Genomic DNA, 11,847 nt, shown 5'->3' with positions numbered 1-11,847 from the left:
GACGCGCCGGGCCGCGCGTCAGAGCAGGTAGCGGTACCGGGGCCGGTCACGTGACGGCTGCCGGAGTGGCGCCGCGGCCGCCGGCGCAGTCACGTGGCTGGTCGGGATAGCGGCGGGCGACTGGGTGCCGTGCTGACCCCGCATGGTCAGGGGCGACAGATGGCACTGGGGATGACGGAGGTCACCGGGCAGCTGTCAGCACGTGTCACAGAGTACCGACGGCAGGAGAGGTTATACAATAGGTATACACTGTTCAGTTTCCAGACAGCAGCCCGTTAGCATACACCCGACCCGGAGCAAGAACACTGCTCACGGGTTTGGCAGGCATCTAAAAAAGGTGACCTTGTAGATCCTATGCCATTGGTATTTTTGAGTATGCTGCAGTAAGGAAATTGAAATATTTTGCATCTTTGCATCTTTTCTGACTCATCTATCTTGAAATCTATCTTGAAATCTATCTTCTTTATTGACTTGTTCTTTTTCATTCAAAAATATTTAAAACCTGACAAATATGTTATATTTTCAGCTGACGAGAGAACTTTGATGTCAGAAACTTCTAATTTCTTCAGTACTAACATTAAGCAACCACCTACATACATATGAAAATTCATCACTTAGCAGCATGACCAAGCCATAATAGACAAAAATTTCAGTCATTTTTGCCTTCAAATGAATGTCTGACATTTTAATCAGCTGCTTTTCATCCATGGCCAATCGCAAGCTAACCGTTAACGGCCTGTTTGTATTACAGGCTCTCTGCTGCTCAATTGTCAAACACACCATCTCATCGCCGTTTTTTCATATTTCTATTCACTGATAACTGCGCTCGGATGCCTCTGTGGCCACATAGCGAGGTCGCTGTCGGGCATTATGACTTATTATTCCGTGTCCGCCTGTCGCGGTCGTACGCCATCTGTCCTGTACGCGCTGACCAAAGCCGTTAGTTGCGCCAGCTGCCGGCCGGCACCGGCCTGGGAGCCTGCACGGGCCGGGCCGCGTACCGTGCCGTGCTGCTGGGGAGGGATGCTGGCTCCGGATCTGGTGGCATGTGCGTATATTGTACCTGAATCAACCACTGAGTATTTAATAAAGGAAAGGAATTCCATGAAATTTCAGGAAGCACAAGCAGGTTACGTTGAATGCCTTATTGCCTTTTTTACAATATTAGGTACTAGTTAGGAACAATCTAATCTTATTAGGCTCTTATTAGCCCTCGCCCATGTAGGGGGGGGGGGGTTGGTGCACCCCCCCCTGAGGTTTTTCGGAAATAGTGCAAAAACGGCTTGGGTACCTTATGGGGCAAACCTTGCGCATCTTTTGATAAAAAAAAATTGACCGGGTCATGTCAGGTCACGGAGTTATGACGTCACAAAAGGAACAGCCTCCGGCCGGATTTTCACAAACTGAGTGCCAACGCCCGAGGTTTCCTGCCGGTGGTACGGAGATTGGTTGATGGATCGTGATGAAACTTCCCGTGCATGTTGGGGCAAGTATTGGCTATCATATGGTATAAGAAACTTGACCGGGTCAGGTCAGGTCACGGAGCTATGACGTCACAAGAGGAACAGCGTCCGGTACTATTTTTGAAAAGCGCCCGAACCACTATTTTGCTAATTCTTGTCACCTCAATGGGAATATGCAGCAATATTAGCTTCTATAGGGAGCAAATGGACCTCCCAAATCCAAAAATACAATCAGATTTCAAAAATTTAAATTTTGATTTTTCGAATTTCTGCCGCCGACTGTGACCTTGCAGACTTCCGGCGCTCCCAACGCGCCATTTTTAGAGCTAGGGAAACGAAATACATACCAAACGATAGAGAATTGATCAAGGAACACGATAGTGAAGGTTTGAAGTCGATATCTCCCACCGTTTTGCCGCAATCGCCGCCGAAAGTTGAAAAAGTATATTTTCCGAAAATTTGACCTTTGACCGGTCAAAAGTAGGTCAAATGTTGACCTAGGACCAAAAAATATGCCACCAATCGCGAGATCTCGGCGAGAGCAATCCGTTGGTCTTTTCCGCTAAGCTCTACAACGCTCCGTTTTCAAACGCCAAGGGGGGGGGGGTCGCACCAACCCCCCCCCCCCTGCATGGGCGAAGGTGGCAGATCGCCGTTTACGGGCGAGGGTTAGGCTCCATCACATAGTACAGAGCATGTCCTGCTGTGCAAAATAAGCCCTATAGGCATTGATGGCATTATAAAATATCAGACCACGGTGGTGTTATACCCGGCCAGGGCCGGGGGGGGGGGGGGATCCAACTACCGCAGCCCGGGGACGTTTTTCGCCCCTCTCCCTATCTTACTATCCAAATAAGCCCCCTCCCCCCCACTCAATTGTCAAAGCTAGAGGTCAAAGGCAAAAACAAGCACATATACTCGTATAGTGAACTTAAGCTACGTGTCGCAGAATATGACAGTACGCATAAAATCAGGCAAACTTGGTTGAAACGGAAGAAGACATTATGAGAAATCTGTTGATGTCCTCGAAGTTTGAGGTTAACGTCAAAAAAATCGCCTCAAACATACACTTTTCAGTTTTACGTACCTGTATCGTATTTGCCGAAGCATAAAATGCTTTGAAATATTTTCAAGTTGATCAGGCCCCTTTTTGTGGTTCATGTAACAATGCTAGGCTGCCAATGGGTGCCAGAGTCGTGATCAGCGGACACAAATACGCAAGACCTACCATGCGTCAAGGTCATCCAGGATCATTCAAGGTCACATGAGGGCAACATAAAACTTGACTGTGTCCAACCAAGTGCATCTCATTCGACGCGTCTTGACACGAGAAATGCCTTGGCACCACTGTCGTAGCGCTACGATCATTTTTGTCGATTTTTTCGAGGCATTTAAATGCTTATCCTAGCTACAGGGTGTTTCACTAAAAGTGTCAAAAAGTAAAAGGTCATAATGCACATAATAACAATGTTTTCTACGGAAATTTGCATACCATTTCATCCGCAATTGTTGGACATTTGAATATATGAAAACGATAGCACCGTCACTCAAACCTATTCCACATATCCGCCCCTTCTTTTGATGCACCGTTTTGGCACGAGTCCGGAGGTGCCTCACAGCCCGTTTTCATCTTCAGCGTCCAGACTGTCGGCAAAACCTTGAATGGTGCTCTTCAGCTCCCGAAGTGATGCGACTTGAGTCTTCCTCAGCTCTGCGAGAGCTACTGACCAAAACCAGAAGTAAAGCGGTGACAGATGGGGGCTTTGCGCTGGCCAGAGGCGGGCGGCGAGGCAGCTGATTTTTCGGCGCAGGAACTTCTAATCCAGCCAGTTCCTGGTGGTTACAGCCATTATAGTGGCTGTTTTTGATAACTTGTAAGGCCTTGGCTATTTCTGATGTTGAAATTAGCTTCTTGTTATCTTCAAAGACCCTCAAAAAGACCCTGACCTTTTCAACGGTTTCCGCCGAGAGGTGGGGGACCCCGTCTTTTTTGGACTGGGACCGGCATCGAAGGAACCCTTTTAAACCTCTCAAGAAGCCCTTTGAACCTTTTATAATCTGGAACGTATAGCGAGGTGAGAGAATAAAACGTTTCCTGACAAGTCGGCATACGGTTTCAATGTTTCTGATGGCACCAAATGTAAGTGTAATTCACCCCTCCTGTTGCGGTGTAAATAACCTGTTCAGTGTTCTTGTTCTGCATAAGGAAAAAACGACTAGTAACTTTGGCCTCCTGCCCTCGCTCCATATGAGTGTAAAATATATCTTAAATGGACAAAGCATAAATGTCCAAAAATTTGCAACAAAGCCACGTGCGCAACCACGTGATTTGCATATTTTATATATATTTAATAGGCATTTACTTTTTGACACTTTTAGTGAAACACCCTGTAGATGTTTTTGACCATGCCTTCCTTTGGCTTCAGGGCACCAAAATTATTTGTGTAACTGCTTCAGTGCATATGCTACACAACCGGGCTCGTATTTTGTCTTTATCACTAAAACTCTTTTATTGATAGAGCTGTTCATCAGGGGACTTGTTATGAAAAAAAAAAACTTCAGAAGATGTCAAATTGATGGCAAACGTTTGAAAGATATCGCAAATATTTGTCAAGGAGAGGGGAGGGGTGACAAAAACGACCCCGGAACCACGAGGGATACCTTGGGAATTTGCCTAGGATGATTTCGGTTGACCTACATCAAGTAGCTCCTTCTCAATGGCTGATGTCTGACAATTGCTGTTCCACTGAGTTTCCTTCGTTGTCTTATGTCGCGTCATCCCTGTTTGTGTCTCAGTCGGTTTTGTTCACTGTCTGATGCCTTGTCACTCTGTTTTAGTGACTTCCGTGCAGGGTCTGAGTCTGATTATATCCCAGTCCCAGTGAGTTCCGTGCGGTGTCTGAAATCTGGTTAGCGCGTCTGACGCTTCTCTCCGCCATCTGGGCGGCTGTCAGCTGTCGACGCCTTATATCTGCAGCTGACTCCGTTCCAATAAGTCGGCCATTATACCACACGCACTGCCATCGAGAAAAGCTACCCCAAACACCTTTATCGCTGCTGCTGTCCTTCATTGCGTCCGCCCATGATCGCCGCTCCAGGACGCTGTGATAGAACGCCCGCCTTAGAATGCCCTCCCGCTTCGCTGCCTCAGGACACCGCCATGCAGAACGCCCGCCTATGAACGCCCGCCCGCTCCCGCTGCCGCAGAATGACCGCCTCAGATGCCTGTCTCAGATAGCCCGCCTCAGAATGACAAAAAAAATAAACGCCTGTCCTTGAATGCCCGCCTCAGAACATTCGCCTCAGCTACATATTTGCTGCTCTGTACTTCCATGGTTGCTTGTTTGAGGCCGCGCGACGCCTGCACCGCGCCGCTCGGCACATCACCTAAAGATGGTGTATTTTATAAGTTGGTGTAAAACTTGTGCGTTTTAGGTTTTAGAAAACGCCAGCCCGTTTCAAGTGAATGTCATGTAAATATGGGAGTATATGCCATTTTTAGGCAATGAACAAGGCTTAGGTGTGAGAAAGCTGCTCCATAAAAGCAGAGGCTCCGAAAAGTGACGTTTATGTATCTACCAGCCAGGTCAATCCCCTCGGGCAGCAATGTCTGTATTTGGCGCATCAGCTGTCTGTATCTGGCGTCAAGTGTGCATGGGTTGTGACGAGATGTTGCGCAATGGTATCACACACAGATCTGAGGGCATTAGGCGTTTGCTTCCTTATTTTTCTGATTATATAACCTCGGGCTTAGTGATTGCACAACCCGGCTGTGAATAGGAAAATGGGAGAGACTTCTGTACCACTAAAAGCACTGAGATAACGTTGTCGAATCACCAGACATGTGCGTTTTCAAGTGAACGGTGTGATTTCCGTAAGGTGTGATCAGAAAAAAGAATAATCACTCAGACCACTGACTAAACAGGCCACTCTAACGTTAGAAACTTTCACTTTGCTGTGTATGAATGTTGCTATCACTCTGCAGAGTTTTACAGAAGTTTGGTTCTGTTTAAGTTCCCATGTTTCTGCAATTCAGCTATACATAAAGTTCAATGACCTGAGATGTGCGACAGCATAAGCCATACTGGAGCTGTTGACAGGCTTTTCCTATATATTTATTACGTTTAATCCAAGGAGAGGCCGCTTTACTAGTTTTTGCTCATGGGCTGTTGCCAATAAAGAGCTCTGAAGCCAGGGGTTTTGCGCTATTTAGATATATGTTCACTAATTATGCACAAATCGGCGAGTAACTGTAAATGTAATTATCCATCTGAATCACGCAATACAGGTCGCTACTTAGGTATATGTATTTTGCTTGGGTTAGGTACATCTAAAATATATAACTGACTCATTAATTTTGTGCGCCCGAAACATTTTGAACTTCTTGACATCATCAATGACAAAAAGGCCATCATCAAAGCGTCGTCACTAATTTCCGTACTCAGCCTCCGCGTAGATCACATGCCCAAGTAAATACCACTTCTGATGAGATGCGCTCCTGCGTTTAACCCAGATCTATCAGGTATCTGGAAGACAGGTGGCTGGTGGCAGCGATCCGTTCGAACCGCACGCCACCCACCGTTGGCATTGTAGAGATCCTCCCCATCTGCTTATGGCCAATCCAGGTCATCGAGAGCAGAATACACGGAGCACAGCAACAGCTGGCCACTGACCGTACATTATAGTAATTTACGAGGTTCGCACACACGCGAACAGGTCGATATATTGCACATCACGCACTTTGATCCCGTTATAGCTGGACGAGACAGTTTCCATGCTTGTTTAACGCGTCAGTTACGGCGCACGTATGCGTTGGAACTCACACGCTTCTGGAATGGGCTACCTGGTAAACGGTAACCTAATAACTATGTACTATTTACCTCTCTCATTACTTATTTGAGGACACTTGGTTTAGCTTGGCTTGAGAATACATTCCTCACCAATCATGAAGGCAATCCTGTGTCCAGTTTCTACTTTTGAGGACAACCTTTTCGTGGTCCGCTGCTGATGAGTTGGTTTTCTCTCGAAAGGACAAGCTCTTCGTGGTCCAGTGCTGATGGGTTGTTTTCTTCTCGTGATTCTCGTCTCCGCAGTCTATCTCCGTCCCCGTATCCGTGTCTCCGACCCGTGACCCGTGTCCGTGTCTGCGGCCCGTGACCCGTGTCCGTGACTCCGGTCCGTGACTCGTCTCCGTCCAGCTCCTCCGTTCCGACGGGGTTTACTGCCGGTAGGGGCAATGACTGATCTGCGGACTGACGGCACGTGAGGTGCGCTCGACTGCTCCCGGAGCCGACAGTGCGTCCACTCTCAGGCCATTCCGGCTTCAGTTCCGACCTACGCTCCGACGTTGACCCCTTACTGCCTACTGGCCGACAGAGGTTGTCAAAGTGGTAAACCGGCGCAGCAGCCCCCTCTGTCCTGTAGGGCACAGAGTTCCGCCTGCCGTTATCAGGCTGAGCTCTGCATAGCTCGTACGGTGTGAAGCCAGGTGGCTGACACAGGAAACTCTCACGGAAGATCGGTGTGAGAGCGTTTCCAATGCAGCTGCTGCCGGTGTGCACCGACTTCCTAGTCCGCGGCTGTTCACTGACCCACTTCCTGAGATCTACGCAGCTTCCAATGGAATTCCTGAAAACATGTGTGATACAGCTATGGTCGCTGCATATTTCCCAGACAAGGCGTCGTAAGTCACCTTTGCTACTCGTGTGGGGCATGTCAAGTCCAAAATATCCTGTTGCCAGTATCAGCGTCATATGACTGGCATGTGTCTTTATCCACAAGACAGTGGCCTGAGCTGCGTAAAGGAGTGTTCATGGCGTTTCGCCTCTGAAGGGCTTTGTCAGCTTTGTCCAATGTGCAATATGATCCAATTCTTATAGCACTTGGATGATGGCTACTGCTCATTGGAAAGTCCATTTATATGTTTTTTTTTTTTGTTCTTTGCATTACGATAATCACTTACCGGTCTATCCAACGATGTGCCGACCAGCGATGTTGCAGTTTTGAAGCACTAGCTCTATCACTAGCGTATGGTGCTGGTGTTGTGTGCGCCGCTGCAGTCTCCGAGCCTGTAGTGCCTGTCGTCCACGTGGTGCTGTAATCTGTGGCGTGCAAATGTACCTCGACGTCTTCTTCCATAGAAATGAATTGTTTGGTTCGGTGCTTGTTGCAGCTATCTTATGTTTGTTGCTATATACCACGTGTTTCTCCAAATGTTTCAAAATGTTAAGTCATAATGCGCAATGCACATACAAACAGTGCATTTTCGGGACATTCGGACGTCATTTCATTCAGAGTTGTTCAGCATTTGCTTTTGTGCGATAACACCACTTTAACAAAGAACAATCATATGTGGCTCCTTTCTCTTAATGACTATCTAGACACGAAGTTATTAATCATTTATCGATCGCTTATGGTCTTCGGCGTCCAGACTGGCGGTGAAGTCCGGGATTGGTTTCAACTTCCGAGGCATTGCGACTCGGCCTTTTCTGGCGTCTGCAGAAGCAGTCTTCCAAAAAGATTAGTCTGATCTGGTGATGACAGGTGATGTTACGTGCCGGCCGGTGTCGGGTCTTTATTCATTCTAATCATTCAGCCTGAGTGCTTGGAAAGTCATTCCTAGCGGAATAGGGATGACCGATTGCATTTTGGAGGGTATGTTACTCTTTATTAGGCTTTGTCGTCAGGTAACATAGAGCCAGGGCTGCGGAGTCGATGGATTTACGGCGACTCCGACTCCGACTCCGACTCCGGCTTTCAAAAACCAACTCCGACTCCGACTCCGACTCCGGGCAGAAATGTCGACTCCGGTCGACTCCAACTCCCAACTCCGACTCCGCACACCTGGCAGGGCTGCGGAGTCGACAGATTTTCGGTGACTCCGACTCCGGCTGAGGTTTCCAATATCGACTCCGACTCCGACTCCGACTCCGCAGCCCTGCATAGAGCCAGTGCACCCCTTTATCCTTTGCTGTCAGTCCTTTCCCCTGTCCTTCGTGCTCTCCTTCTCCTTTGCTGTCAGCAGGTAGGTATTGTCACGGATTCGTTTATGCGTGACATTGGCGAGCATAGATAAATGCCGAATCCTCTGAAGTGTCGTACTCGTCTCGGTTGTCATTTTCCTCTTCAATAACATTGAACCGAAAAGGAAACGAAGCTTTCTTTGCTCCTTGCTAATATTTTTTTCTTTTTTGTGTGTAACAAATATTAAGCTTCAAAGTTTTTTACGCTGCTGTAGATGAATATCCATGTAGTTTGTAGTAGATATCCGAAACATTTTATGATCCGAAACATTTTATGCCCGGTCTCCGGTTGCGTCCTCTAGGCTAAAATAGTGCTGCATACCTCCGGCGATAGGTGTCGCGACGATCGGGATGATCCGGTTATGCCCTCGGTGCCAGTAGGGCTCACGGATCGGCAGATCAGGAATGAGAGGATAGGCTGCATTTTGCATTTTGTTGCATAGATAACACGAGCTACTCGGTGTTGATGCGAAAAATAGAAAGATATAGCTGTACCTAGTACTTACCTCTATATTGACTCGGCCGATCATATTCAAGTTTTGTGTGCGCCAAGAAGCTTGTACGACACAAACTGCTGGGATTCGGTAAGGGTGGGTGTGCAGTTGCACTGTGCATCCGCATGTGCGCACTCTTCCGCTACGTCAGGAACGAATTCAAAGGTAAAAGGCGCGTAGCCAAAGACATCCATTTTATGCTCACCGTATTAAATGTTATTAGGCCACAAATAAAACGCACGATGAGCGGCACAAGCGCCTATTTGACCGATGAGGCTAGTCATAGAAACTCACTGGATAGGAACATTGCACATTGCACTGTCCACTCAGACACCTGTGGAATTCGTGAAATAAGTTACAACCCCCTTATCAACTCTCAGCTTGGTCCATCTTGCAATAATCGCACATTTATGAATTAAGATGTCGCATAAACGAAATCTAACTGTAATTCATGTAAGGAAGTGCTAATCATGGTTTAAGCCCAGCATTTCAATTCCGTTGACAAATAAAAATGGTTGTTATGTAGAGCAATTCATTACATTTTTTATCTTTGAGTATGTTATCTCTTAGAATTACACAAAACAAGCCCACATTCTTCATTCACGCCTCCTTTTGGACAACGCTTTGCACTACAGCGGAAAAGCACTGACATTTGACAATTATGGCCAAATGACGCAACATCGAGGACACTTACGCTGTCTAATTTAAACATGTTTGGCTGAAAGATTTGTGGTAACTAAGAAATGAAGCTCTCACAAACATCTCTATCATACTTTATATACCTGCTTTAACCCTAGAACGCCTAGGGGGGGTTGTATCAACCCCCCCCCTGAGGTTTTTTCGAAGTGCACGCTAAACGGCTTGTCGTAGCGGGCTGAAATTTTCAATACCCTATGGGGCAACCTTTGCGCATCTTTTGCCGAAAAAAAATTGATCGGGTCATGTCAGGTCACGGAGTTATGACGTCATAAGAGGTACAGCCTCCGGCCGGATTTTCACAAACTGAGTGCCAACGCCCGAGGTTTCCTGCCGGTGGTACGGACATCGGTTGATGGATCGTGATGAAACTTCCCATGCATGTTGGGGCAAGTATTGGCTATCATATGGTATAAGAAATTTGACCGGGTCAGGTCAGGTCACGGAGCTATGACGTCACAAGAGGAACAGCGTCCGGTACTATTTTTGAAAAGCGCCCGAACCACTATTTTGCTAATTCTTGTCACCTCAATGGGAATATGCAGCAATATTAGCTTCTATAGGGAGCAAATGGACCTCCCAAATCCAAAAATACAATCAGATTTCAAAAATTTAAATTTTGATTTTTCGAATTTCTGCCGCCGACTGTGACCTTGCCGACTTCCGGCGCTCCCAACGCGCCATTTTTAGAGCTAGGGAAACGAAATACATACCAAACGATAGAGAATTGATCAAGGAACACGATAGTGAAGGTTTCAAGTCGATATCTCCCACCGTTTTGCCGCAATCGCCGCCGAAAGTTGAAAAAAGTCTATTTTTCCGAAAATTTGACCTTTGACCGGTCAAAAGTAGGTCAAATGTTGACCTAGGACCAAAAAATATACCACCAATCGCGAGATCTCGTTGAGAGCAATCCGTTGGTTTTTTCCGCTAAGCTCTACGACCTTCCGTTTCGAAACGCCAGGGGGGGTCGTAACAACCCCCCCCCCCTGGTCGTTCGTGTTATGAGAAATGGCCTGGTCGTGCGAGGGTTAAGCAAAGGGACCAAAGGGACAGGGATAAAAAAAAAACTTTGTAAAAATTTAAAGATTTGCTTGCTATATTCGCGAAATAAACGTCTACCGCAAATGTGTTTACTTACATATTGCGTTCGGATATAAAGTTTCACATACATAGGGGAGAGCATGGGGCAAGATGCCCCCTCGGATTACATGCCCAGTACCCTCTAGCGCTAAAAGTAGAAACGTTTAGATGTTTTTCATACTATCTATGTAAAGTAGAAGCAAAGATTGGTTACGTATAAAAAATTATGCGTCTTCAATAAAGTTTGCGACGTGGGTGGGCATACATGTCTTTTGCTAGTTTTGTACTTTTGCTTTGTCCCATGAAATGTAGCAATTATTCGTTCAGTCAACTGTGAACCGTTTTTTATGTGGCACGTGCAACTTTTCCCTTTAAAAGGATGCCACAATAAACTGCGTTACAACTGCAGATATTTTTAGGCATATCATTTATGCTGATGGACGGAAACGTGTAAGAAGCCCAGGTGGTTGCGGGAAAAGAGGCCCCTAAGTCAGGTCATAGGGTCGCAGTGAGAAAGTCTTCATCAAAAATATGAGGTATAGGTATACCTACAAATTGTGGAGACTTGGATGCTTGCTACATTCTTGAAGTTTTGTCTCTTTGCGAAAGATTCCTTCGCACTGAGAGCGTTTCGGCATTTTTTGAACCAAGCAGAGGCTCCCCTGCAACGTGACCGTCATGAGGAAGCGTCACAGATCAGTAACATGACCTGACCTGGAAAAGCTTTTAGTGTCAAAAGATCCTGATTGGATGAAAGGTCAGTTATGCTAATTATCATCTCTCTGTCGCTAACGTGTTCCAAGCAATCGTGAGCCGTTGTAGTTTTGTGCATGTTTCCCCACGGGGTGGACGTCTTACCCACCCACGGGGTAAGATGCCCGAAATGACTTGCTCGAGGAAAACGCATACATATTATTCCTAATAAACATATTCTGCGGGAGTTCGATGTAATTGATCAATTAGCAAAATGAATACACTTTAATAAAATCGCTTATTTAGCGACGAACCTCATTAAGTTTGTCAGCCCTGAGCCCCAGAGCCCTGCCACACTCTTCCCTACAGTATGTACAAGGTATATAAGGAGACATG

The sequence above is a fragment of the Amphibalanus amphitrite genome, unplaced genomic scaffold, assembly GCF_019059575.1.
Source record: "Amphibalanus amphitrite isolate SeventyFive unplaced genomic scaffold, NRLGWU_Aamphi_draft 000070F_arrow, whole genome shotgun sequence".
Taxonomy (NCBI): Eukaryota; Metazoa; Arthropoda; class Thecostraca; order Balanomorpha; family Balanidae; genus Amphibalanus; species Amphibalanus amphitrite.
The sequence above is the reverse complement of the archived record's forward strand: the minus strand, read 5'-3'. Positions refer to the sequence as shown.